Source organism: Tupaia chinensis, unplaced genomic scaffold (assembly GCF_000334495.1).
Source record: "Tupaia chinensis unplaced genomic scaffold, TupChi_1.0 Scaffold000065_1, whole genome shotgun sequence".
In the NCBI taxonomy this organism is placed as follows: domain Eukaryota; kingdom Metazoa; phylum Chordata; class Mammalia; order Scandentia; family Tupaiidae; genus Tupaia; species Tupaia belangeri.
The window spans coordinates 1,053,013-1,080,916 of record NW_006159523.1 but is presented as its reverse complement, the minus strand read 5'-3'; the positions used below and the strand labels follow the sequence as shown (position 1 = coordinate 1,080,916).

Below are 27,904 nucleotides of genomic sequence, written 5' to 3'. Positions count from 1 at the left end.
GTTTTTGAGATTCTTGGAACTATTTATTCTATCTCTCTGTATGAATCAATCTCCTCAATAAATGATGCTTGGAAAAGTTGATATATATTACAGAAGAAGAAAGAATCCTATTTTTAACTATATATTAAAATGAACACAAAATGGAGAAACACTCAGATGCAAGACCTGAAACTGCATGACTACTAGAAGAAAACATGAAAAATGTTTCAGGATATTGGTCTAGGCAAAAGTTTTTCAAATAAGACTTCAAAAGCATATACCACAACAGTAAAAATGAATAAATGGGAATACATCAACCTAGAAATTTCTGTATAACAAAGAAAGCGCTCAGTAGAATGAAGACCCAACCTATCTAATGGAAGAAAATATTTAAAATTGCACATTTTTTAGCATATTAATGGCCAGATTATTTAAGACATTTACCAGAAAAAAATTTCAAATAATATAATTTAAAAATGAGCAGTGAAAATAATCTGAATCGACAGTTCTTTAAAGACAAATATCCAGGACCAGCAGATGGCTTAATGGCTATGTCTCCTGAATCCCATGTAGTCAACCGCGATTCGAGTCCCAGACCCAGTGGCTTATAATTAGGCAGGGTACGTGTGCATGCATGCCCAAGATCGTGAGAGAAGGGTTTACAACATGGCCATCTCCCTGGGGGGGAGGGTGGGTGATTTCTCGCTTTCTGTTTCTTGGTCTCTCTTTCGGCAAGCACACATGCCCTATAGCAGAAACCTCTCCCCCCAAAAAATATAAATAAAAAGACAAATATCCAATAAGAACATAAAAAAAAGTTGGACATCACAATTCATTAAGGAAATGCAAATCAAAACTACAATGAAGTATGACCTCTCCCCATTCAGATAGGCTATTATTACAAAAACAATCACTATCAAGTACTGATGAGGTTGTATAGAATTATAGGAAACATTATGTCAGTTCCTCAAAAATTAAAAATAGAAGCACCTTATGATCCAATAGTCAAATCACTGGCTATGTACCCAAAGAAAAGAAATTCAGTAGATTAAAGAGACATCTGTACTTTTGTGTTTATAATAGCACTATTTAGAATAGCTAAGATATGGAAGTAAACTAAATGCCCAAAAACTGATGAGTGGCTTTATTTATTTCTTCTTCTTTTCTTTAAATTTATTTATTTGCATTCATTCACTATACATCATCACAGCAAACAAAATGAGATGAGTGGATTTAAAATGTGGTAGATATTACACAACAGAATAGTACACGGGAATAAAAAGACAAATCATTATCATTAGAATAAAAATTGATTAACCAGAAAAAAATAAGCCTGAAGCTGAAAGAAAAATACTGTTATTTCTTTACTCATTAAAAATAGGAATTGAAAGATTCCATTTTATTGCAGCAGGGTGTAACAATGGATATGAGTTGAGAAGAGGAAAGTGCTAGGGGGATAAAGAGAACTTTACTGACAGATATAAGAGTACATATACATAAGGAAAAGGGATTGTAGATTATCATAGCACAGTAGGGTAAAATAGTGACAAATTAATACATATTTCAAAATAGCTAGAAAAGTATGTATCTAATTACACAACGCAAATTAATGATAAATATTGAAGATGGTGGATACATTTATTGCCCTGATTTAATCATTACAGACTATATACTTGATTTCCAAAATGATACAGCACCTCCTACACATGTCCATATTATAAATTTCAATTAAGAAGAACGGCAATGTGTCTCCAAAACATATAAATATATAGAGAGAGTCAGCACATGAATTAAAAACAGGTGCTCAAATAAATTCTTGTACATAAACGTTAATTGCAACACTATTGATGATAGTTGAAAGGTGAAAACAAGCCAAATGTTCATAAACAGATAAGGATAAACAAATTATGTTATATACATATACTGAAATATTATTCATCAATAAAATATAGTACTGACATAAGCTACACTTTGACCCTTTTTTATAAGAAAATTCTCTCTCAGTACTAGATAATAAAACATCTTCTAAAATGTTATCCTATGAGTTTATTATTTTATTTATAATATTTAAGGCCCTCAATTCATCTAAAATATACCTATGATGTATGTGAGAGAAGGACATAACTTTTCTCCTAGGTGGATGGATAACTAAGTTACTACAATTTACATAAGCTATTCTTTCTCCATTTATTTACTACTATAAGTTCTCAAGTTTCTTTATATCATAAAATAAAAGCAGATATATTTGACTACACCAAAATGGAAAATGAAAGGATGCAAAAGATATTACAAAGTCCAAAACAAACGCATAGACTGGGAAAAACATTTTTGATAAAAAAAAAAAAATTCCCTGGTTCCTCTTACACAAATTGATATGAAAAAGACAAATCATGGATAAAGAATATAAACAGATGTTTCATAAGAAAGGAAGTGAGGGAACCAGCAGTTAGCATAATGGCTATGTTGCTGGACTCCCACGTAGTCGACTGCAGTTCATGTCCCGGACCCGGTGGCTTAGAACTCACACTGAGCGCGTGTGCGTGCCTGCCCAAGATCCCGAGAGGAGAATGGAGGAGAAGGGATTGCGGCATGACCATACCCCCTGGGGGGTGATTTCTCGCTTTCTGTCTCTGTCTCTCTCTCTCTCTCTGTCTGGTGAGCGCACGCGCCCTATAGCGAAAAACCTCTCCAAAAAAAAAAAAAAGAAAGGAAGTGAAAATTGCTAATAAACATCTGGAGACATGAACGATGTCATTAACTGTTTGGAAATATAAAATTAAAACAAGATTTTACTTTTTTTGTCGTTACTTGGCAATACTTTGAAAGTGTCTCAGTATCCGGTACTAGTGAGGGTGCAACAAAAGGTGCAAATGTATGTTATTTGTGGGTGTGTGGCTCATTATTAGTAGTTGAAAACATAATTCGGTTATTACTGTTAAAATGAAATAAGCACAGATCTTTTGGCCCAGCAGTCTTAGTTCTTGAATTTTATACTTGGTATATAATGGACACATTTGCAAGGATCTCCTGTCAAGGATATCTATTGTAGCATTGTATATACTGGTAAAAACTATAAAAATCTGTATGTCTATTGATAGGGTAAAGATTGAATATATATACACACATATCTTGTCCATATCAGGGAAGCACTGTGCAAGTACTCACAGAATGAGTTAACTTAATATGTACTGCTTTGGAGAGATACCTAAGATCTATTATTGTTAAGTGGGGAGAAAATAGATAATTTATGTAGTGCTTACAACATGATGTATATATTGTTCTAAGCTGTTATATTTATTTAATTAAGTCATTTAATCCTCACAACCATTTTGTGGACAGTTTCTGTTTTTATTTCTATTCTATAAAGGCAAAAACAGGCATCAAATACTAAGGAACATGTTTGAGGTTGCTGAGTCAATAAATTTTAATCCAAAAAAAAAAGAATGTAAATGACCCTTAAAAGTGTATGCTAATTTAGGACCTAGCAGCTGGTGTGATGGTTAAGGTACTGGATTCCACATGGTCAACTCCATGGTTCAAGTCCTGGATCTGATGCCCCAAATCCCAAGAGATTGGAGAAGGAATTGCCACATGACCATCCACTCTTGGGGATGATTTCTCATTTCCTCTCTGTCTCTGTCCAGTGAGCACACATACCCACCCTATGGCAAAAATCTAAAAAAAAGAAATACAAATGTATGCTAATAAAAAACTTAGATCTTTCAAAATCATTTAACTATTCATATAAAGGATCACTAAGTAAAACAGATATGTACAGAAAATGATTGGTTGTGGCCAGGTCTTGATGGAGTGGGCTACTGGAACATGAAATGTAGAGTAAGCGGTTAATAAACATTGAGGCTTTAGGGTCTGGGAGTGGTAACACAATGTTCTGAAACATAATATGGGTAGAGGTTACACAACACTTTCAATGTACTAAATACCGTTGCATGTTTTACTTTTATTTTAGAGAGAGATTTTTGTTAAAGGGTTCATACACTTACCCAGGAACCAGAGAGAGACAGAAAGTGAAAAATCACTCCCCAGGGAGAATGATCATGCTGCAATCCCTTCTCCTACGTTTTTCTTTTGAGACTTTGGGCACATACGTACATGCATCCAACATGAATTTTAAGCCACTGGGTCTGGGACTTGAACTGCAGACAACTATGTGAGAGTCCAGTGATGTAACCATTACACCATCAAAGATGGTCCCTCATGTTTTACTTTTAATTAGTTAACTGTATCTCAACAACAGCAACAACAAATGAAATAAAGCAAATTAATATATTCATCTCCCCAAATTGCCTAAACAATTTCAAGTCAAAGTAAACCTTTAGAGTGAATGCAAGTGATAACAAAGAATATATTCTCAGTGGTGGTCATGGTATATCTGTAGATTTGAAATATCTCTAGGCTTCAAACTGGGTATAACAACAGAAACCCATTTTAGCCTTGCTTTTACCAATCTGCATTCACAGTTTGTGTGTCTTTACTCATAGCTATCTTTACTATCATAATGTCACTGCCATGCACTCAGAGACAGAGACAGAGATGGGGGTGGGGATTATCTACATCGTTTTTGAACTTTTCTCCCAGGTTGTATTTATTTCCATTCTGAGTCAGGGACTGTCTGTTTTGGCCACTGAGTTGCTAATAACAGAAACGCTCAAGTCTGGGTAACTTAAAAAGAATAGAAATTTATTTGGCTCACGATTTTGGAGATCCAAGGTGAAAGAATGAGGTCTTCTGATGAGTTCTTCTTGCTGTGGATATTATGATGGATGACATAACATGGCAAGACACAGCAAGAGCAACCTAGGCTTATGTTCCATGCTCTGTCTCCTTATAAACCCACCAGCAGTTAGTAATGGGGGTTCCACCCTGATACTCCATCAATAATCTCAGTCAACTTCCAAAGTTCCCACCTTTCCACACCATGACTTTGTTCACTCTTCTCCATCTATCACCATTATAATGGTTTACAGAGAAAAATGTGAAGAAATTATATGTAGAATATATATATATATATATATAAATATTTTGTTTAATCCATGCTGTGAGGGATTTTGTTTCTTGCATGTTTATTTTTTAAACTAAAAAAAGTAGTTTCTAATTCTATACTAAACATTTCTCTTTATTCCATTTTACTAATTATTACATTAATTAGTTTTATGTAGTGAAACTGACCATTTATATTCAAAATCTGACATTGATTGCAAAATATATTCTAAAGTGATTTAGACCATTTAAAATGAAATCAAGAATTTTAAAGACATGAAGAAAAAGTCTTTAGTGTCACTGTAGTAAAGGGGCTATACTAGAATGACTAAAGTTAGGATAAAAAGCCTTTTTTTTGTTTTTGTTGTTGTTTTTTGTTTGTTTGTTTTATTTTATTTTATTTTTTTTTCTATAGAGCATGTGCACTCACCAGAGAGACAGAAAGCAAGAAATCACCCCCCCACCCCACCCCCAGGAGTGATGACCATGTCGCAATTCCTTCTCCCTCCTTCTCCTGGGATCTCGGGTACACATGCACACGTGCCCAGTGTGAGTTTGCAATCGCTGGGACTCCGACAAGTGTTGACCATGTGGAGGGTCCAGCAATGTAACAACCACACCATCTGCTGGTCCCTAGGAAGGTTAATTTATAACATTCAGTAGGGTTAATACTGTAACTGATATCGATTATGAAATGCATAGCTAAAGACTTAAATTCAAACAAAATTGTATGGATTTAAACAATATATAAAATGAAATAGATTGGTCTCATGTTATCGTTCAATGCAGATTAAATAACATAAACAATGATGCAGACATGCCTACCATTGCTTCTTGATGTGTTATTTCTGAGGCTTTTTGCATTTGCTAAATTGAATGGCACTGGTCATTGTGTTTACACCAAACCTTTGACAAAAAACTTGCAGTCAATCTTTGTCTTTGTATCATAATTTTGGATATCTGACCAGAATTTAATTTTATTATTGTTTTGAACAAAGATACCATCCACCAACTGCTCCTGCTGAGGTTGAGACAATAGATTCCACTGCTTTAACCTCTAGGTTAGACCATCATCATGCTCCATTTTAAATGGGCTTTTAGAAAAATAAAAGCTGCAGAAGCTCCAAGTTCAGCAAAATGCTGCTGTCAAAATTTTATTCACACTAAGTGGCCTCAGCATGTCACTGCCTTCCTATGGGAACTGCAATGGCTCCCTGTCAAATACCAAATTGATTTTAAAATTGCTTGGATGGCTCCTGAAGCAGAGCAGTTGGGAGCTGTGTGTTTATCTGAGTCAGAGTCAGTACATAAGCCAGGGTTTCTTCCAGTGGGTGTGAAACGTGTTGATGCCATGTTCCCTGCGTAGGAGAAGGAAAAAGCCTCAGGCTCAACATTCTAACGTGTACACAGGTCGATCATAGAGCTCGAGTCAGACAGGCATTTGGAACCCTTCCATTCTTATGTAAAGTCCATTAAAATGGAAAAATACTTTTAAAACATGTGACCTTTTTTACTTAGATTGTGGCATAAAAAAATACTATATGCAATACACAGTAACTGATGAAGGGAAAACATGAGTTCCCATATGTAGCTAAATTCTTAGACATTTTGAACTAATGAAAGAACACAAAGAATAATTCAAGAGAACTTGGAAATTCTCTGAAGACTCAGTACGTTTTGCAACAATTAATCTTTATTTTCAATGTGCCTATTAAAAGTCATTTGTTCAAAACACACAACATGAAATATTACACACACATATGCTTCAAGTACACACACAAGGACGATATCAATCATTTGGCTTTGGTTTGTGCTATTTTTTATAAAATGGAATACAAATTGATTCTTTAAAATATAATTATCTACTTTATTATATTTTATTTATTGTTATTTTTTTAATTTCACCAGAGAGAGATAGAAAGGAAAAATGAGAAAGCAAGTCACCAGTTCCGGGGATCAAACCATGGTCAGCCATGTGGGAGTCCTGTGTCCTTCACCACCATGCCACCTGCCGGCCTCGATTAGGTTTTTTAAAAAAGTCAATTATTAGGAAAGATAAGAGATGAATAATGATAATTTTAAAAAAGATAGAAGAAAGTTTAAAAAATTGGGTCTATTTATATCACATAAAGATTAACCCATTATGCAGGCTCCTCGCTAGGCACAGTTTCTGTACACTACAACACTGGTGTGCGTGTGTGTGTGTGTGTGTGTGTGTGTGTGTGTACATGTGCATTTAGCCGCAGGGAATTTATATAGTTACCTGAATACACCACAAAAGGACAAACAGTACATTTACCTTACCTTGTGTACTACATGAAGTATAGGATGTGAAGTATAGGAACGTAAAAAGGCGATTCTGATAAAACTATAAAAGAAAATTCACAGGGAATATCTGTGTTCAATCAGAGAAAACAGAAGGAAAAACATGTACCTTGAAAAGATAAAGAAGAAAAGATAAAGGGCAAGTTACAGACTCTGAATGTGAGAAAATACAGTGGATGATTTTGGAGGCTGAGAGAGACACTGGAGATGGTGTCCCCTTGATGTATTATCAAACAATGGGGACAGAAGAATCCATTTGGTGAGGAAGGATCCCAGAAACTTAGATTTCTGCTATGACAGAGGTTGGATGACTTACAAGTTCTTGCAAGACATGGTATGTAAGACATGTTGGAATCCATCATAATGCTGTTTGAGAGTGAATGTGTAAATAGAATATTACTTTTTGAGTAGAAGCAAGTGCTTTATTTTTTTCTAATTTTATTTTAATTTTTTTATACATTCAATCACATACATCACTTTTTGTAAAGAGAAAGTTCTAATATGAATACAGTTCTCACCAGTCCAGTTGGGGTTACTATACACATTATCATCAACAGATAATAACCCTTTTCTATGTCCCATAAATGTCTTGCCTCTATTTTTCTCCTTAATGCATTTCCTCAGACTCTCCTCTTTCTCCCAGCCTCTTCTCACACTGTATCCAGTATCTATAACCATTTTTTGTTTGTTTCTATATTTTCTACTCTTTCAGTTTCTGCCACAGAGTGTGGGCAGTCAGTATACATTAAGTGGATATACATGTCTCTCCTTCATAGCAGATGGCATAATGGAATCAATTTTTACATTATGAGTTCTTCCCATCCACACCCTTCTTTCTTATTTCAAGAAAGAAATATTACGGCAACTAGTATGTTCAAGACAGAGGTGGTTGTAACAGGAACATGGGGTGCTCTAGAGAACCTTTGTCTGTTGGTGAAGTCTTGGCCAGAGAGAAACCCATCTCTCCCAGCCCCTGTAGGCATGATTTATATATTATAATCATGTATACTACTTTTTGTGGGAACACAATTTTGAGTGCCATCTTACTCCCTGTGGTCAGGAGAGGTGACAGAATCAAGAGTTCTTGTATTTCTGGCATATTTCTTTAAATCAGAGGACTATAATAAAGGGCATGAGTCCATTTTTGTTTTGTTTTGTTTCATTTTTATGCCAGCAGGCACATGGGCAATGTATGAGGGAGAGAGGAATCACTAACAGGATCTGGTCACACAATAATCCTTATTCTTCAGTTCCTCCTTCTGTCAGAATCCTTGGCATGCCTGTGGGGACCTGATGTGTGTTTCAAAACTGCAAATGGAGACAAACCCTGGTTAGCCACGTGGGATTTGACTTTCTCTGTGCAGTGCTTAACAGCTGCACCATAGGGTCAGCCATGACTCCTCTTCAGTGTTTGACCATTGACAGGTTTTACACCTTATTCTTCTCTGTTCCCCCATATTGGGATAACATTAGATGTAGGTTCTCCCATCTGTGGTACAGGTGGGAAACTCAAACCAGAAATCTCTGCCTGTACAAGGAAACCTTCATAGCAGTCCCCACTAACTGCAACAAAATCCCCAGCTTGTGTTCTTTTTCTTTCATTTTAAACTGACTTTGGAAGCCTGCCTTGTTCTCCCCAGATGTCTCATCTGTGTAAGCAGTAAACCTTTTCCTATAGTCTCGGTGTGTGTGGGTGGCATAATTAGCCTTGACAAAATTGTGGATAATGGGTCATCCAGCTTTTCAGTGGGAGAATAACAAGGACACACACAGCACATGTTCTGTCTATGGCTGGAAAGGATACATTTATTTTCAACCTTAAAAAAAGAGTTACCTGGTAGATTATTTTACTAGATAAAATACTTAATTTTGTTTCTGTATGTATCATAACAAATAGCATAGTCTAGAATATAAATAAACTCATTTATTAAATCATCTAAGTGAAAAAAGTAGTATTTTTTTTTGTTTGTTTATTTGTTTGTTTGTTTCCTTTTGTTATTTTTTTTAAGTGGTTTTGCTAAAGGGTGCAATGCTCTGGCCTTAAGGACAGAGAGAGACAGAAAGATAGAAAGCGAGAAATCACCCCCCAGGGAGGATGGCCACACCGCAATCCTTTCTCCTCCATTCTCCTCTTGGGATTTTGGGCACACATGCGCATGCGCCCAGCGTGAATTTAGCCACGGGGCGTTCCCGGGACTTGAACCATGGTGACTCTATGGGAGTCCAGCTACATAGCCATTACGCCAACTGGTCCCAAAAAAGTGTTTTTAAAGTATAATATAAAAGCACTAGAATTAAAAAATAATTACTAAAATTCTTAGCTTTTTCAATCCTCAAAATTATAGTGGCTTCCATATGGATCTCAGATATTTGTTGTCATAACTTATAAAATTGAATGTAATATGATGTTGCGTGAGAATGTTTTTGTGGCCTTTGTCATTGGCAAATGGAACACTTGCTAAGGACAAAAAAACACTTCTAAACTGTGTATTCCTAACAGAGCTGCAATCAGTTGAGACTAACGTGTCCTCCAAGGGTTATTAAACTGGTGAACCAATTAACTCTGTTACCCTGACCATAACTTCAGTCATATGCCTGATATCAATGCCTTTTCCTGAACTCATGCATAGAGGCAGTTAGTTTGCAGAGAAAGTGATCAGATAAATATAGTCAGAATTAGAGGTTTACATTTGGAGAGAAGACTACTGTAACTTTTCCAACTCTTTCATCTGTGTAATGAAAGTGCAGTGTTCTGAAAAGTCAAATTGTAATATAACCTCTTGTAGAGACAGAGATACTTTCAAGGGAGTAATATCCCAGGCATTTCTAACTAAAGTCTGTTTAGGCAGTGTCTCTGATGCCTTCTGCACTTCCCAGGTGAAAGAAGAGACAATAAAAAGGGATAATGGTGGGACCAGCAGGACTCTATGGGATTATGTCTCTGGACTCCCACATGATCAACTGCTGTCTGAGTCCTGGACCCAGTGGCTTAAAACTCACGCAGGGCTCATGTGTGTGTGTGTGTGAGTGTGTGTGTGTGTGTGTGTGTGTGCTTAACATATTGAGAGGAGAATGGAGGAATAGGAATTGAAGCATGGCAATCACCCTGGGGGTGATTTCTCGCTTTCTATCTCAATGTTTCTCTCTGTCTCTCTGGTGAGCACATCTGTCCTATTGCAAAAAACTCTCTCTAAAAAATAAAAAAAGGAGATAATGAAAGCAAGAAATGGTATGCAGATGTCAATAATTTAATATATATATTTTGTGGTAGCAATATATTTGATTCTTTTTTTTTTTTTGGAGGTTTTTTTTTTCACTATAGGGCGCGTGCGCTCGCCAGACAGAGAGAGACATAGAGACAGAAAGCGAGAAATCACCCCCCAGGGGGGATGGTCACGCCGCAATCCCTTCTCCTCCATTCTCCTCCCGGGATCTTGGGCACGCACGCACCCGTGCCCAGCGTGAGTTTTAAGCCACCGGGTCCGGGACGCGAACTGCGGTCGACTACGTGGGAGTCCAGCGACATAGCCATTACGCTAACTGCTGGTTCCCAATATATTTGATTCTTGAACCCTTGATGTCGTCATTTCTTAATAAAGAAGCATGACGAAGGCTAGACATGATGTCACACAAATTATTTATGATGTTGAATATAATCTTAATGAATCCTTCTCTGCAAAGTCACTGTGTGAAATAGCAACACCTAGAATCTGTTCCAGAGATATCTTTAACCTATTATATGAAACAGTTACTAATTTTATGTTAAGCTCTATGCTCTGTAGGGTAAATACTAGCATTAGACATATTTGTACTTCCTTTCCATCTTCCACATTCCATGTTACTAAGCAGGTAATTATAAACAATTTATTTCAATTATTTGTTAAAAATTATTATTATTCAAAATATTTAGCTAAAAATGATAATTGATTTTGAAATTTATTTTGTAAAATATTGAGACCTTCCATAACTCTCTTAGAAAAGAGATATTTAATTGTTGTGCATTTGTAGATAAATAACGTATCTTATTCAAATCTTAATTTTCTTTTGTATAATTTGATAGACTTACACTAAATAAGTATGACTTTGGCAACAGCATGGGGTAGTGTTTAAACCATGGATTTGAGGCAAATTGCTTGGTTTTAAATTGTGATTCTGCCTTTTAATAATTGTGTGAATTTCAGTATTAAGTACTACATGTTTAAGAAAGTTCCTGAAAAAAGTATGTCTCTCTATTATATAAGATCATGAATTATTATATTAATAATTGGCTCTAACATTTTAGAAGATGTTATCTGGTAGATTATTTTACTAGATAAAATGCTTATAAAGTACTTTGTTTCAGTGTATATCATAACAAATAGCATAGGCTAGAATATAAATAAACTCATTTATTCAATCATCTAAGTGAAGAAGTATTTGTAAGTATAAAACAAAAGCACTAGAGTTACAAAATCATTACTAAAATTCTTAGCTCTTTATCCTCACAATAAATGGATTATATCCTGCAAAACTATCCATTTGGCAAAGTCGATCTCCATGCATTTTTTAGACTATCAGAACACATTTCATTATTTAACAACAGGAAATCGGGGAAGCAGATGAAACATGAAATTGAATCTCATGAGAGATAAAGGGAACAATTACAGTAAAATCACTTTAAAGTGGTTTCAAGGAGCCAGTCTCTCAAACAGCATTAACAGGAAAATCTTAGAACTATGAAAAAGCATATTGACAAATAAAAGATGAAAAAAATGTTATAATCAAAAACTCCTTAAGAAGTTTTTATTGTACTGTGTTTGTATTCCCCAGTGTGAATTCTAATGGTATTCATACATTGCATTTCTGTTCCCACTGAGGACTGTCAGGATTGCTATTTTTAGTTTATTTACAAATTCAATGCTACATATTTTCATTTGAGTTGCCATACCAAATTCTGGCTTTCATTGTTCACTTTGGGCTAAATGGAACTTGGCCATGTTTTAGTGCCCAAATATTCCTAAAGACAATTTTCTGGCCTGCATACAAAGTAAAAGTGCATGTTCATGATCTAATTTTCAGAAAACTGAAAGGAAACACCTGATACCAGAGAAACTGTATTAAATGTATGCTTATGATTATGAAATCCTCCTGTAAGTTTCAGAGTCCAGCCTATCAAACTGTCATTCAACATATTATCATATAACTCATTGTTTTTCTGTTACACTGGTGAGAGTGAGATAAGCTGCTATGGAATGAGATACTCAATGAAAGCTACTCTCTTAATAGAAGTTTATTTCTCACTCTCAGTGGTCTGTTTGAACTCCTTCAATTGTTCATTGAGAGATTCTCAGCCCTCCATCTGGTCACTCTACACTCTTCTACAAGTTACTCAATATTGACATATCTAGGCTGTAGTGTGTAAGAAGAAATATATGAAGGTAGTATGCTGATGACTCGAACATACTTCTGCTCACATTCTATTGGTTGATGTAATGCTCACACTTAAGGGAAAGATAGACCTAGCTTATGAAGTCTGTGTGCCCATGATAAATGATGAGTAAAAATGTTGACATACAGGGGACCTGCAGTTGGTCTAATGGCTATATCACTGGATTCCCATGTAGTCAACCGCGGTTCGCGTCCCGGACCCGGTGGCTTAAACTTGCAGGACATGTGTGCATGTGTGTGCCCAAGACCCCGAGAGGAGAATGGAGGAGAAGGGATTGCAATGTGGCCATCCCCCCTGGGAAGTGATTTCTTGCTTTCTGTCTCTCTGTCTCTGTCTGGCTGGCGAGCGCACACACCCTATAGCAAAAATCTCTCATAAATAAATAAATAAATAAATAAATAAATAAATAAATAAATAAATACAATTTTGACATACAGTACTAGCAGATGGTGTAGCAGTTACTTGGATGGACTCCCATACGGGCAACCACAATTCAAGTATTGGACCCAGAGGTTTGAAACTCGCACTGGGTGTATGTGCATGTGTGCCCAAAATCCTGAGGGGAGAATGGAAGAGAAGGGATTGTGGCATGTTCATCTTTTTTTGGGGGGAGTGATTTCTCTCTTCCTCTCTCTCTCTCTCTCTTCTCTCTCTCTCCAGCAAGTACATGTGCATTATAGCAAAATTCTCTCTAAAAAAAAATAATATACAGCCAGTTATCAGCTTCATAAGCTGGTGGATAAGGCAGCTGGAAACCACATGGCCAACTACATGGTTTGAATCCTGGAGCTGGTTGCTTAAGAAACATGCATAACAGATATGGCTTGTTAACTGCTGATGATGACATGTATAGTATTCTCAACTGGATTGGTCTGAGAAGTATTTCATGATGGGCAAAGTATTTTTACAAGCAAAATGAGAAATAGTGATTGACTTTTAAAAAATAATTATAATAATAATAATAATGATTGGGGAAAACATAGAAAAGATATCGAATGTTGAAGCGGGGAGATTAATGTCTTTGTACTGACTGACTTGCATGGCATTCCCTTTTGAAAAAGCAATGTAATACACTGTAAAGTTAAATGTAATCCAATGTAATATAAAGAAGATTATGATGATAATAAAAAAATTTTAAAAAAAGAAACATGCTTGTATTCTCCAAATTACAAAAAGTGAGAGAAAGAGGAAAAGGAATTGTGGGGTGACAACTTCCCATTGGGGATGCTTTCTCATCTCTTTTTCTCTTGCTCTCTCTCTGATGAGGCCATGGGCTCTATAGGGGGAAATATAGATAGATACAGATTGATAGAAATATAGATAGATAGAGATGTATACACATTTATGCCTGGATATAAACATATAAATCTATCTATCTGTATAAACACAGGTGTATTTGTTCACCTGTGCCTCTGCCACCCCTATCCCTTTCCTTAATTTTTACTATAGATTATCTCCTTTTTTGATATTTCAGGTATTATTAGAAGTTTTTAAGAACGGGATCATCCCATCAGCTTTCATTCTCTTAATTACTTGATAACATTCAATATGAACAAGAGTAGATGTTATTCACTTGTGTATTCTTTATGTTCTGCTAACCAAACAGTGACTCCTGGGGACAGCTGTACCTTGCAAGCTCAGCATGCAGTGCTATGTCTGGAATAGTCTATGAATGTGTCGACACCTTGTTATGGGTTGGAGAAATGTGGCTATAGCCAAAATTGTCAATACAGTCTTACCACCCAAAAAAAGGAAAACACTATTGCTGAACTGTGCTTCGATGATAACATTAGCGATTTATCACTTATTTCTGACACTAAACTTAAACAAGACTTTACGCAAACAAGATATCTGCAAATTGAAACTAACTTATCAGTCCAGGTGAAGCAATAATTCACTGCCCCGTCATATGAGGTTGGATAACTGAAATATGACTAATTAGCTTATAGGAAAATAAAAACTCATGGCAGCTATAACAAATATTAAAAGAGAAAACAATGTTGTGTCTAGGGCCCTATTAAAAAGCTTGATCCTTTGGTTGGAACTTCTTAGCTCAATTTAAGTAAATATATTCTACAAGTAAGTGTAGTCTTGAATCTAATACCTTGTTCAGATGGATAGTGAATCCCATCACTCAAAATTGCCACAGAATAGACCAAACTTTCAGTGTATTTTTATAGATGAGACGCGTGTATTCTATTTGTAGAAGGATAATGATTGATAGTTGTAAGTCACATGGCAAGCTGAAAATGCTAGGTCTAAGTTGCTATAAAGAATTAAAGAAAGAAGTAAAACAGTTAAGAACACAAGATAGAAAATAATCAGTTGAAGATAATATGTATGCTATTATCTTTGAGTGGGACAATATTCAGGGTTCTGGATGGGAAAATTCATTTTGTATGCCATAATTATATGTAGTGAAGGAATGTAAAATAAAAAATAAAATTAAAAAAGATTCAAATATCACTGTTCTGAAAAAGGATTTTATTGCAAGGATTGTATCAACAGAAATGTTATCTTTCTAGATAATTTTTTAAAAGTAAATGTGTACAAATAATATAAAAATTTATCTCTGCCAAGTATAATTAAAAAGAGCATATTATTCTTTAAAACAAACAATAAAACAATGGATTAATTTCATGTGAACAAATTCACCAATGTTGTTAAATTTATTTTTATAATTAAATTATTTTAATTATAAAATTAACATATATCATTTAGAAAAGCGGAATAACATTTCTACTTTTTGAATCATTACTAATAAACACTGTAAATATTAGTGCAAATAGGCAGGTCATCATACTTTACACATATATTTATATAAATATGGAAGAATCTTTAAAAATTTCATGGAAAAGGTGTACTATAAAATAACTATGCATGGATTTTTACAATATTTGCATCAATATAAATTTTTAATTATATTTTTTCACAATTTTTTATTTCAATTTTTTATACATTCAGTCACATATATCACTTAGTTTGCAAAGTGAATATTCCAACATGTATACATTTCTCACCACTCCACTTGAGAATACTATACATGTTATCTTCAACAGATAATAACCCACTTCTTTGTCCCATAAATGCCTTGCCTCTCTATTTTTATCCTTAATGCCTTTCCTTAGACTTTCCTCCTTCACCCTCCGTCTTCTCACAATGTTTCAGCTATTTATAGCCATTTTCTATGTTTCCAAGTCCTCTACTCATTCAGTTTTGGTCATAGAGTGCGGACACTTGGTATACATTTAGTGAAGACATACAGTCTCTCTTTCATAGCCTGGCTAACTTCACTTAACAGTAAATCTTTTATTTTCATCCACTTTCTGTCAAAAGTCAGGAACTTGTTTTTTATTGTTTGTTTGTTTGTTTGTTTGTTTACAGCTGAGTAGTATTCCATAGAGTATATGTGCCACACTTTTCCAATCCATTCATCTGTTCGTGGGCATTTGGGTTGGTTCCATGTTTTAGCAATTGTGAATAATGCCGCAATAAACATTGATGTGCAAGCACTTTTCCAACTAAGGATTCTTCTGTCCTTTTTGTAGATATCAAGAAGTGGGATTACTGGATCTTATGGTAATTGTAGATCTTTGAGGAATCTCCATATTGATCTCCATGGTGGCTGGACCAATTACATTCCCACTAGCAGTGTAGGAGAGTTCTCCTTTCACCACACCCCCACCAGCACTTATTTTGTTTTTTAATCTTAGTCATTCTGACTGGGGTTAGGTGGTATCTCACTGTGGTTTTGATCTGCATCTCCCTTATAATGAGAGAGGTTAAAGGATATCTCATGTTCCTGGATTGGAAGAATTCATATAATCAAAATGGCAATTCTACCCAAATTAATCTACATATTTAATGCAATCCCAATCAAAGTGCCAGAGACATTCTTTACAGATCTAAAAAAGGCAATAATACAATATGTCTGGATTCATAAAGACCTCGTATTGCCAAAACAATCCTGCACAAGAGTGGAAATGGCAGCGTTTCACTCCCTGACCTGAAAATATACTATAAAGCTGTCTTTTTCAATTAATTTATTCCATGAATATTTTACTAATTCCCTACAAAAAATTTATATCTTTCCAATTATAAAGATAAATCAGAGTTCTAGAAATTAAAAATTTATAATCAGGGCCAGGCAGGTGGCATGGTGGTTGAAGTGGTCAGAGTCCACATAGCCAACTGTGCAGTTTGAGTCCTGGACCTAGTGGCTTGAAAAGGATGCCAGGAGTGTGTGCATGAGGGCTCGAAATTTTGAGAGGGAAGTGGAGGAGAAGGATTGTGATGTATCATCTTCTCTGAGAGTGAGAAGTCACTTTCCCTCTCTTTTTCTTTCTTTCTGGCAAGCCCATATGCCCTATAGCAAAAACTAAAAAATAAATAAATACATAAATAAATAATTATAATCATAAAATTGCTTATAGGGCAATTACTACAACTCTGGTTTATTATGTATATTATGTACTCACTGTAATTTTTATAATTTAATACTATAGTCTGGATCAAAAAATGCAAATTTAAAATACTAAAGCTGAGGAATAAAGGTAACATTATTCATGAATTTATTTGGGGCATCCACCATGTAAGATTATATCTTAATGCTCATGGTAAAATTTTAATTTTTTAATAAGGAAAACATGGCTATTAATTAGATCGCAATTAAAGGAACTCCATAATCACTATCTTGGAGATGCTCAAGATGCAGCGTTTTTCCATATATGTCTTATAATTGATTGCTTTTTGAGAATTTCTATATAATATATCTGCTCTTGGTGGAATAATTGGTCCCTTTATAACATCTTTTATGGATACATTATTTCTCTAAACAAAGATATCATAAAATTTCTGAGTTTATCTAGTTTACAACTACCTAATTCATGTGATATTCTTAAGTATCTCAGTCAGTTAATAACTAGTTTTCCTTAAAAACTACATTATAAGGCCAGCCATGCTGTGGTGATTGAATGACTAGATTCCAGAAGGCTAACTGCCTGGTTGTAGTCCTGGACCTGGTGAGTTGATAACCACATGGGCGTGTGTTTCTGTATGTACAAGATCCCAAAAGGAGAGGAAAATGGTGGTGAGATTGCAGTGTGACTATGCCTCATGTGTAAGGGTTGAGAGGGTGTTTCCTCCCATTCCTTCTCTCTCTGATGAGCTCATGTGCCTTCTGGCAATTTTTTTGTTTGTTTTAGTTTTTGCTATAGGATACATGTGCTCATGAGAAAGAGATAGAGAGGCAGAGACAGAGTAAGAGTGAGAAATCACAACTTCCCCATAAGAGACGGCCATACTACGTACAATCACCTCTTCTCCATTTTGGACATTCACACCTGCACACATGTGCCCGGCATGATTTCCAAGCCACCGAATACAAGATTTAAATTGCACTATCACGTGGAATACAGTGCCTTAAGCACCATGCCATTGGATGGTCCTTATTTCAATACTATTTTAATCCAAGGCATTCTCCCTGAAATCAGGTGACACTTAACAATAATTGGTTTGTTGAATGAAAGAGCAAATAAAGTCGGTGAATAAACAAATGATGTTGCAAACATTCCTGCATCCTGCCTCAAGAGTTTAAATTTGATATTAAGCTTAATTGATAAGCCTTCTGTTCTGGTTTGAATGCTTTTCCCTTCTCAAATTCATGCTGAAATTTAATTCCTTTGTAATGATACTAAGTGTTGGGGCCAAAGTTTGAGAAAGCTGGAAAGGAAAGAATAAGTAAAAAGGTAAAGAATGAGAAACTAGACAAATTAATCAAAGTGGAGAGCAAGTAAAGAAGACTGAGAAAAAGAGCAAACAGGAGAGGAAAGAACATGAAGAAAAAAAATCAGGGAAAACAGAACAGAATGTCAATCAGGAATACATCATAAAACATTTCACTCAGAAAGTCAGTGACCAGCTTGCTGGTCCTTCTGAACATAGTTCCCAAGGCTGAAAACAATATGAATGTGCAACTTTGTGATGAATATTGGCAAAGTTTCTTGCAAGATGGCCACCAGAAAAATCTGTGATCATGATCACTGGCCCTGTCAACAACAGCACCATGAAAATCAAACACTACTATCTAGATAATGAGAAACCCATTTGGGTGGTGGACGACGAAGACTTTGTAGACCAGCATCTCATCAGTAAACAGTGGATGGACTATGGAATAGCTTACTTTATTGTGCTTCTTTATGGTGGATCTGAATGTCAATACTATGAGGTGCCTATAGCAATGAAGTGTTGGATCTGACTGATACTTTACGGTTCCAAATAATGACTTGGAGAAGCAGAAGGAGGACATGGTTTACAAGGAGAACCAGAAGTAGTCCCTGGAGAAACTCTTACCCAAGTATTGAAGGAGGAGGTGGTTGCTGGTGATATCTGCTCTTGACAACGAAGACTGGGCCTATTCACAGAAGCTCTGCCCTCAGTGGTCAGGCATGAAATTTTGGCCTTGCCACATAACCATTCTAAACGTTTAGGAGTTGGCAAGGACATCAGGGAAGTTTAGTGAGTACTTCATGTTTCGAGTTGGAAAAGATGGAAGTGTCAAATCCTGATGTCCTTCTCCAACATGGTTTAAGGTTGTGTGTAATTTAGTTCATTCAATGCAACTTTGGAGAAAGGAAATGTCCATTTAGCAGTCACTGGGGTTGAGCTGCCTAGAAGATAGGTATGCAAGTTATGGATACCATAGTTACCACCAAGGCTACCAGCATGGTTACCAGGATGACTACTGCCATAACAGGAATTACCACTGAGAATACCCTTACTGAACAGAACTGTATAAGCTTAGCTCCAGCCAGTTTCCCTGCAGCTACTAAAGCCCCATGTGGCCAGGAATACAAAGGAGTTCTTTCACACTGCCTGCATTCTCTTTGTCTTTCAGTATTCTTCCAAGATTAAATAAATAGCAAACTTTCACCTAAAAAAAGTGTCTGGACTTTGAGAGATAATTAGATGTGAGACTGACCCCAATATAAAGGAGAAAGTTAATCTTCTTTTGCCTCTTTACTGTCCACTTTTTGCCAAGTGATGACTCAGCAAGAAAGCCCATGCCGGATGACAACACCCACCGTGATGTAAGACCTCTTAACTTTCAGAGACAATAAATTTCTGCTCTTTATAAATTACCTGGTCTATAGTATTCTGTTAGCACAGCACAAGTGGATTATGGCATCATCTTTATTTATTATTTTATTCTTGTTTTGAATTTCAATTATCCAAGTTTTAACTGGAAACAATACTAATAAAACTGAAACGAGTTAAGATGAAGTACTTTATTACACCCATCATTGCCAGAGTTCCATTCTCCCATGCCACTGGGAATAGTGCCCTTTTGAGGTATATCAGATGTTCTCCACATTCAAAGGCAAGCATCTGGTAACATAAATGAAATGCCAATAAAAATAAAGTATGTAAGCATCTGGGAACAATCAAAGTGCAGTTCTCTTGATATTTGAATAAATTGTCCATGACTCAAGTGCAGACAGAATCTGAACCGACTTGTAGAGGAAATAAGCACAGTTCATTATATTTCAGTAAAATATTTGGAAATATAATAAATACAAATATACATGAAGCATTCCCATCATTATTTTTATTTTTATTTTTATTTTTTATTATTTTTTTGAGAGATTTTCACTATAGGGTGTGTGCGCTCGCCAGACAGACAGACAGAGAGACAGAAAGTGAGAAATCACCCCCCAGGGGGGATGGTCACGACACAATCCCTTCTCCTCCATTCTCCTCTCGGGATCTTGGGCACGCACGTACACACACCCGGCGTGAGTTTTAAGCCATCGGGTATGGGACTCTAACCGCGGTTGACTACATGGGAGTCCAGCGACATAGCCATTACGCTAACTGCTGGTTCCCTCCATCATTATTTTTACCTGGTATAAACTATTTAATTTTAAGTATGTGCTGATTGATTGACTGCAACATTGATGAGTCTGTGTTTACTATCAATATTTATCTTGAATGGATTATATTACCTATCATACATGATATCATTGTCTCTCCTCCATTTACTTTCCCATATTTATGTAGCAGTTATACACATTTTTGCTGTCCAAATAACTAGTAAGTTGAATTGCTTGGAAAGTAACTATTTTTTTTTAAATGACCCTTTCTCTTTGAAAAGTAATTTTAACAGAGGAAGATGAGTAAGTTTCTGATCATCCAACACTTTCTTGGGGCTAGAATTAAAAGAACTTTTTTTTTCAATTAAAGTTTCTGTCCATCTTCCTAGCTTTATTGACTCTTCTGTAGATTATTTTTGGGGAGTGAGTGTGTATTTGGCAGTCATTTCAAATAGAAGTTTATGAAAAATTTCCCTAGATTTTGAGAAATGTTGCAGTTCATAAATTTTCAGTGTTCACAATAATATTTTAAATAACTTTCTACATTTTTTATGAAGATGTATTGGAAAGTTGGGAGACTAGCAGAAACTTAGAGGGTCACGAATTTGCCTAACTTCTGTTTTGGTTGGATTGCTCAGGAGAAACATATGGAGATAATCTGTGCAGGAAGGTTTTTGGGACACACCTTTGTCATGATGGTCTGTAGGGGATGAAGGAAGTAGAACTGAAAACAATAGTTGTAAATCTCAGAATTTTCAGCAAAGACTTTAGATAATTCCATAAACTTGTAGCCTTTGAGATGTTCCATGTAGAGGCATTGTGAGTGTACCTTTTACTGACTAATCAGTGCATGCAGAGCTGTTCCAATAAAGGGATGTGAACTTGGACAAGTCTGAGAGAAATTCCCATAGAATACATTGCTAAGAACCCTGAGGTGGCAACACTTGTTGAGCCTAAAGGGAAAAAGCCTTAGTCTTGAAGAAGAACTAATTCTGGGCAGTTTACAACAGCATCTACAGCAACTATAAAGTTGAAATTACTATCAATTAAAAGGATTGGGTGTGGGAGTCAGAAGGTGGCATAGTGGCTAAGGCACTGGACTCCTGTGTGTGCAACTATAGTTTGAATCCCAGACTCGGTGGTTTGAAACTCACACTGGGTGTGTGTGCTTGCATGCCTGAAATCCCTAGGAGAATGGAGAAGAAGGGACTATGGCTTGATTATTTCTCCAGGGGATAATTTCTCACTTTCTGTCTCTCTATCTTTCTTTGCTTTTCTGGTGAGTACCTGAGCAGTATAGCAAAATATCTCAAAAAATATGTATATAGGATGTTTCCTGTTCCTATTTTAATTTATTATATTAGCCTGTGAACAGTGGGTCCAAATTTTTGCTGAATTTTGATATACAACATTGAAAACCACAACATTGAAAACCACAACTAAATATATATGTATAGAAAGCTCCAAATGATGTATACTATGTAAATTTAAATCAAAATTAATTATATGGTTAATTTCTATCTGAAGTAGAAAAACTATATTTGAATTATGGTGACCTTTTTTGTAAACATCTAACATAGTTATGCATGTGTGTGGGTTTATATGCATATATGTATGAATGTGCAAATAAATGTATGCATATGTGTATATGTACATATATAGACATATACACTCTGTAGTACAGTATTTAGATTAAGTATCTGTAAAAAGATAGTTCTTTTAGTTTATATAGTAACTTAAAAATCTATTGTAATATAACATATATCTTTCATCTTTAAAATAAAAATAAAAAATGTTTTGTCTAATAATAAATTACTTGCTACTTTTCACTTTTAAAAAAATATGGCAAAATAGATAACAATTTTTAACGTCTTAACAACCTTTAATGCACATTTCCATGGCACTACGTACATTCACCTTGTTGTGCCACCATGACCACCATTCACTCAGATAATCGTTCCACTTTGCAAAACTGAAGCACTATCTTTTTACGGTACTCCCAGTTACTCCTTCTGGTTACCTCTTCCATTCACTTCCTGGAAACCCCATTCCAGCTCCTATCCCTATGAGTCTGTCTATTCTATATATTTTATATAAGTAGAATTACTCCATATTGGTTCTTTTATGATTGGCTTATTTAACTTAGAATAATGTCCTCCAAGTTCACTCATGTTGCAGAATGCCAGGACTTTCTTCCTTGTAAGGCTGAATAATATTCCACTGTAGGTATATATTACATTTTGTTTCTCTCTTTATCCATGGATAGATATTCAAATTGTTTTCACCTTTGTTACTAATAACATTACAATAGCATGTATATCAAAATTTATTTTTGAGACTCTGCTTTCAGCTTTTTTTGTGTATATACTCAGAAGTAGAATCTTTTTCCATTTTTAATTAATTAATTTTTAAATTTCATTTTCTTTTATACAGTCACATTATTATTTGTGTTACAAAGTGGATATTTCAACAGGAGATTTTAAGCTTAAATTTATGAGGATAACTATACTAATTTTCTATTGCAGTTTCAGCATTTTATATTCTCACCACAGTGCACCAACTTCTATTCCTTTGACTATTAAGTGAATTGGTCAATAACTGAGGAGCTTAAAGGTGAATGTTCTGTCGTGTGTCTTGGCACCATAGGGTATGTATTTTTCAAAAGATATCAAATATCACCACACTAAAATAATGCAATTCTATCCATACAGGAAGCATACATTAGATAAGCACCAGAAAGTAATAAGATATATCACAATACAATATTAAAAACTTAATAAATAATCTTTATTTAATCTGAATACATACTACTATGGGTATGCAATGAAATACAAATTTATAAATAAAATATGTAGTCTTGTTTGATTATGAACACTTCATGTAGTGAAAATTAATCAAATGCAGGAACATAACAAAGACTGAGAAGGGGATTACCACTACCACGGTGGAGAAATGATTTGAACTCTGAGCTGTCATTAAATATGTAGGTTGTTAAGGGAGGAGTGACTGTATATAATTTACAAATATTTCTTCCATTCTATACGTTGCCTTTTTACCTTACTGGGTTTTGTTTGTTTTTTTTTTGTTTTTAGAGAGAGATTTTTGCTATAGGGTGTGTGTGCTAGCCAGAGAGACAGAGAGACAGAAAGTGAGAAATCACTCTCCCTCCCCAGGGGGGATGGCCAAACTTCAATCTCTTCTCTCCATTGTCCTCTTGGGATTTGGGGCATATACACACACACATTCACCCAACATGAGTTTCAAGTCACTGGGTACAGGACTTGCACAGTGGGCCATGTGGGAGTCCAGTGACATAGCCTTTACACCATCTGCTGGTCCTTGATTTTGTCCTTTGATGCACAGAAAGTTTTAATTTGATATGGTCCAATTTATTTACTATTTATTGACATTTTATTAGATTCAATAAATCATTACTAAATACAATTTATTAAAACTTTTATCACCTTTTTGTTTTTAAAGTGTACATTAGGGGCAAACAGATGGCATAGTGGTTAAGTCACTAGACTCCCATGTGGTAAACTGTGGTTGGAGTTCCAGACTTGGTGACTTGAACTCATTTCAGGCAGGTGGTGTGCATGCCTAAAATCACAAGAAAAGAATAGAGGAAAAGGGATTTAGGTGTGGCCATTCCTTCTCAGGGTGGTGATTTCTCATTTTCTGTCTTTCTTTCTCTGTCTCTCCGGCAAGTGCATGCACCCTAAAGCAAAAAACTCTCAAACAAAACAAACAAAAAACAAACAAACAAACAAAAAGCAAAGGCAGAGGCAGTTTTCACATAACATCTACTATCAGCTGTGGCTTCCAGTAAAAAGCGACTACTGACTCACATAGCATAGCAATGTCAGCATGCATTTCACCAACAAAATGCGTGTTTTTCAGGAATTTGCCTTTCCCAGGGGGCTGAATCTTGTGAGACCTTTTATGTAATAGTTCTAGTCTTGCATGAACGCAGACTGTTTTTCCATTTTGTTTTGTTTTGTTTTTTAATTACTTTATCCTTACTCTGCCAAGGGGGTCTTGCATTTCCACTTTATCTAAGAGGAGAGTCATCACATTTCCAAGCTTCCAGGATGATCCTTGTACAGAATTACTGCTTTCTGGCACTATAGAAATAAAGTTAAGTTTTAGACTTAAAACTTGAGGAGGGGAGTTCCATGTTCTTGTCAGTAAATTTTAACCTATTGAACACTTCTATTCTATTCCCTGTTGTTCCAGAATGCTCCTGGTCTAATTATACTCATGTTCTCCACACCCCTAAGCATTCATATTAATGAATTACTATAGTTGCTTTGATGTACAATTCATTTTGTCTACAACTTGTGTCATGCCAGCAGATATTTGAAATAATTATTGAACTTCTTTTGAGGAGGTGATACAGGGGTCAAATTGTAAGAGAGAAATTATCATAGAGGTGCTTAAAGCAGAGGTCATATGAAGCAGAGATATGAAGAGCATTTGCAGATTATACTGGAAAAAATGTTTACGCTTATTTGAGGGTCTCGACAATTCCCCAAATAAACACCTCTGATTGTGATATTCTAGTATCTTACTTAGCCCCATTATGTTATAATTAATTTATGGTTATATTTAATGCAGTACTCAGCAACAGCAAATACATAATATGCAATAATTTATTAAAATTATTTGCACCGCAAAGATATCGCACTTTCATTTTTTAAAAAGTAAGTAATTACTAAAAACTTAGACTAGAAAAATGATTTTATTTATAAATATGAAATGTTAGATTATTTTCTTACATTCAGTTTTTCTAAAAGTTATGATCAAAATAATTATGTTTTTTCCTCTTATTTAGTATATATTTGTGTTTCTACCATTATTAGTCATTCTTAATATAATTTAAAGTAAAACAGCATTATTTTATTTTATTCCTTTTTTGTGAAATTTCTCTTTACTAAGCAGAGCAGTGATTAAATAATACATACAGCCCGGTCAGTGGTACGGTGCTTAAGGTAAGTAGATTCCACGTGCCCACTGTACAATTTGAGTGCTGGAACCAGCAGCTTGTAAAGCACTCTGGATGTACATGTGTGTGTGTGTGTGCGTGTGTGTGTGTGTGCAAACTCAGAGAGGAGAATGGAGGAGGACAGTCCTGTGCCTTTGTCAATAAATTGTGGTGGGGTGGTCGTGTCAATGGCACTTTCTCGCTTTCTCTCTCCCTCTCTCTGTGCCTCTCATGGACAAGTGTCCCTGCTCTACACCCACCAAACTAAAATAAATAAATAAATACAATGTATCTTTTATAAAACACCAAGAAAGCATAAGGCTTTAAATATTTATTTCTAAATAACTTTTCTCCTGAGAAATTTTCATCAACTTTAATTCTGTTAGCTTAGTGTCACTTGGTAAAAATTCCAGTAAGCATTTCACAATATAATATATCTGTCTATCAGTAGCCTGGAGACTACTGGCTTAACAACTACTAAAAATCTAGGACTAGCCCATGGTCTGGTAATTAAGGTAGCTGGATCCCACATGATTGACTATGAGGTTTTAGTCCAGGACCAGCATTCGTAAAACACACTGGGTGTGTGCACATGCATATCCAAAATTACAAAAGAAGGGAGAGAGGGTGGGCATGGCTTGTAGCATGACTGTAACCCTTGAGCTGTGCTTTCTTGCATTCTCTCTCTCTCTTCTCTCTCTGGTGAGCACATGTGCCTTTCAGAAAATTTTCAATATTGAAAACATTATCTTTCATTCTATTTATCTATGCCTCTCTTCCTTTTATTTTTAAAGCTTTATTTAAAAAATACTTCACTTTAACATTTACCAGAAAAAATAGTAAAATAAGACAACATTAAAAGAAAAATGTACCCTTTGTGGTTGTTACCTTTGTGTGTCTTTTTGGCTAGGCCTAGATCATACGAGAGCAGGACTAGTGTGAAAATAATGAGAACACTGAGCATAAAATATTTGTTCATTTCCTAAGTGCCAGACGGTGAGTGCACTTGCCAGAGACAGCAGAGTGGCAGAGGGAGGGGAGGTGAGGGAAAAACACCTCCCATAGGGTATGGTTACCCCACAATTCATTCTCCTCATTCCTCTATCTGGTCTGGATTTTGGGAATGCACGCACATGCACCTGGAGTAAATTTTAAGCTGCTGGGGCAGGTATTTGAACTATACAGGCTGCCCTACGGGATCCAGTTCCCTTAACCACTAAAATTTCATGCTGACCCAACATATAATTTCTCATAAGACTATGTATCAGTTATAGGAGCAAACTAGCAAGGAATTCATTTGAGGGACTCAGAGGTAGCCAGACAACTCTGAAATTCGTAAGGCATATTGTCAGGAAGGGCAGTCTGTAGCTCTCAGGCAGGAAACAAAGCTGCTATTCACTGTCAGAATTTCTTCTGTTCCAGGGAAGCCCCAGTTCTTCCCTCAATCCAGTAAAGCAGTTCCCCTTCTTTGCCTAATTCAGCTGCATGACTAAGCAATGTGGCTGAGTAGGGGTCATGACTTTCAGATAAATAAAACCATTGTATCTCTTGGTGGGTATACTCCCTCCTTTGGAAGTAGGACTTCTAGTCCAGGAGAACTGAAGGCCATGGATTAGGAAGCCAATATCCACAAGGCATATTAGTACAGTCACTCCCAATTCTACCATTTGATGTACAGACTTATGAATCCTGGCTATGGAAAAAACAGTATCATAATTTGTGACAGCTTTAGAGCAAATGCAGTTTTTTGGAAGACGTTGCTCTAGTCCCACAGAGAAATACTACTTCTCAGGCATTGTGTGTCTCCAAAGACCAAGGCAATTAGGTCAGTTAATTATGTCTCCATGAGGCTATTGATGCACCGGATTTACTGTGAAGAGAGATTCTTGATCAGTGAGAATGTTGCCTGAAGTTCTGTGAGATGGGGTAAAGGATTCCGGAGGCACAAAGAGTAAACCTGTAAGTTATGAGGGACAAGAGTACTGTATGAATGAAATATAAACCCGTGCACAGAGCAAGTGTATATTTCACTAAAAAGTAAGCATTACCTTGAACCAGCAGTTAGCGTAAATGGCTATGTCGCTGGACTCCCACGTAGTCGACCGCGGTTCACGTCCCAGACCCGGTGGCTTAAACTCACACTGGGCGAGTATGCGTGCATGCCCAGGATCCCAAGAGGAGAACGGAGGAGAAGGGATTGCAGCATGACCACCCCCACTGGGGGATGATTTCTTGCTTTCTGTCTCTATGTCTCTGTCTGTCTGGCGAGCACACGCGCCCTATAGCAAAAATCTCTCCAAAAAAAAAAAAGTAAGC

General features: G+C 35.9%; 1 pseudogene; it reads left to right on the top strand.

Moving 5' to 3' along the window:
- The window catches only part of LOC114005053 (coiled-coil domain-containing protein 80 pseudogene), a 31,687-nt pseudogene extending 12,172 nt beyond the window's left edge, over positions 1-19,515 (top strand).
- Positions 19,516-27,904: the final 8,389 nt, after the last annotated feature.